Here is a 2,500-nt window from a genome sequence, read left to right on the forward strand (position 1 = left end):
ATTTATTTATTTTTTTTGATTTTTTTATCTTTATTTTATTATTTAGTTATCACCATTTATCTAGTTATTTCCTCCTTCCTTTTATCGCTTTGCTTTCATTTCCTTTTATTTGTTTATTTATTTATAGTTAATCTTTATTTTATTATTTAGTTATCACCATTTATCTAGTTATTTCTTCCTTCCTTTTATCGCTTTGTTTTCATTTCCTTTTATTTGTTTATTTATTTATAGTTAATCTTTATTTTATTATTTAGTTATCACCATTTATCTAGTTATTTCTTCCTTCCTTTTATCGCTTTGTTTTCATTTCCTTTTATTTGTTTATTTATTTATTTTTTTATCTTTATTTTATTATTTAGTTATCACCATTTATCTAGTTATTTCTTCCTTCCTTTTATCGCTTTGTTTTCCTTTCCTTTTATTTGTTTATTTATTTAATGTTTTATCTTTATTTTATTATTTAGTTATCACCATTTATCTAGTTATTTCTTCCTTCCTTTTATCGCTTTGTTTTCCTTTCCTTTTATTTGTTTATTTATTTATTTTTTATCTTTATTTTATCATTTAGTTATCACCATTTATCTAGTTATTTCCTCCTTCCTTTTATCGCTTTGTTTTCATTCAATTTTATTTGTTTATTTTTTTTTCTTTATTTCATTATTTAGTTATCACCATTTATCTAGTGGGCGTCGGGCGGGCAGTTGGCCGTGGGCGATAGTTAGAGGGCTGGGAGGCCGGACTGTGTTAATTCACAAGAGGCTGAGTTCTCCTCTCGGGTCCACCGAACCATAACAATCATCAAGGGAGAGAGTTGGGAAGTAAAAATGAATAAATAAATAAATAAAAACAAGCAAAGTAGTAGAAACAGAGGGTGTGACAATTATGAGTTCCCATTAGCGGGGTCCGGGTCGAGTTAGCGGGGTTTGCTTGAGTCCGAGGGGGCGTGGCTTCAGGAAGTAGGGGGAGTGTCAACGGTCAGTTTTTTAATATCCAGTAATATATATATATATATATATATATATATATATATATATATATATATATATATATGAATATATATGAATATCAGCTTAATTGCAGTATGCAAGGGTATGTTTGATGCTCTGCAAGAATCTTGGTATATTCATATACCTTTTGGTATCAAACCAAACTCAAGTGAGTTATTTTTTTGGCATCAGGCAGCCTCAGCACTACGTCGTCCCTCTGGTCTGTCATCTCCCTCAGCTGTTCTAAGAGGGAGTCGGTGTGGGACGTGGCTCTCTGGCTGTGGGGGAGAGAGAGGGAGAGAGGATGAATGAGATGGATGGGAGAGAGAGAGAGAGAGAAAGAGGATGAATGAGGTCCCTCTGGTCTGTCATCTCCCTCAGCTGTTCTAAGAGGGAGTCGGTGTCGGACGTGGATCTCTGGCTGTGGGGGAGAGAGAGGGAGAGAGGATGAATGAGGTGGATGGGAGGGAGGGAGGGTGAATGAGGTGGATGGGAGAGAAAGAGAAAGGATGAATGAGATCCCTCATATATGTCATCTCTTTCAGCTGCTCTAAGAGGGAGTCGGTGTTGGACGTGGCTCTCTAGCTGTGGGGGAGAGAGGGAGAGAGGATGAATGAGGTGGATGGGAGGGAGGGAGGGCGGGTGAATGAGGTGGATGGGAGGGAGAGAGGATGAATGAATTGGATGGGAGAGACAGAGAGAGAGAGGATGAATGAGGTAGGATGGGAGAGAGAGAGAGAGAGAGAGAGAGAGAAAATGAATGAGGTGGATGGGAGAGAGAGAGAGAGGATGAATGAGGTGGATGAGAGAGAGAGAGACAGAGAGAGAGAGAGGATGAATGAGGTAGATGAGAGGGAGGGAGGGAATGAGGGAGAGAGAGAGGGAGGGTGGGAGGGAGGGAGAGGATGAATGAAGTGGATGGGAGAGAGAGAGAGAGAGGATGAATGAGGTTGATGGGAGGGAGGGAGGGAGAGAGAGGATGAATGAGATGGATGGGAGGGAGGGAGGGAGGGAGAGAGAGGATGAATGAGGTGGATGGGAGGGAGGGAGGGATAGAGAAAGAGAGAGAGAGAGAGAGAGAGAGAGAGGATGAATGAGGGGGAGGGGAGAGAAGAGAGAGAGAGAGAGAGAGAGAGAGAGAGAGAGAGAGAGAGAGAGAGAGAGAGAGAGAGAGGATGAATGAGGTGGATGGGAGGGAGGGAGGGAGGGAGGGAGAGAGGATGAATGAGGTAGATGGGAGAGAGAGAGAGAGAGAGAGAGAGAGAGAGAGAGAGAGAGAGAGAGAGAGAGAGAGACAGAGGGGGAATGAGGTAGATGAGAGAGAGAGAGAGAGAGAGAGAGAGAGAGAGAGAGAGAGAGAGAGAGAGGCGCTAGACACGTTCAGTTCCAGTATGGGACGGGGCTCTTACAGGCCCACGGACAACACGCCTAACAGCGAGCCAGTCTTCATCCTGCCATCGTGTGTGGTGCTTGTGATTTAGGTTTTGGAAGTAAAACATTGGTGATACGACATG

General features: G+C 41.8%; 1 protein-coding gene across 1 annotated transcript in view; it reads left to right on the forward strand.

Moving 5' to 3' along the window:
- The first annotated feature begins 2,310 nt into the window (after window positions 1-2,310).
- The window catches only part of LOC122246354 (uncharacterized), a 1,434,769-nt gene continuing 1,434,579 nt past the window's right edge, over window positions 2,311-2,500 (forward strand). Inside the window, exon 1 of the mRNA XM_086535286.1 lies at window positions 2,311-2,500. This exon is cut by the window's right edge and continues 176 nt beyond it. The gene's annotated coding sequence lies outside the window, so the exon portion shown is untranslated.

The sequence above is a fragment of the Penaeus japonicus genome, unplaced genomic scaffold, assembly GCF_977035675.1.
Source record: "Penaeus japonicus unplaced genomic scaffold, GWHDUDI00000001_assembly GWHDUDI00000043, whole genome shotgun sequence".
NCBI lineage: Eukaryota > Metazoa > Arthropoda > Malacostraca > Decapoda > Penaeidae > Penaeus > Penaeus japonicus.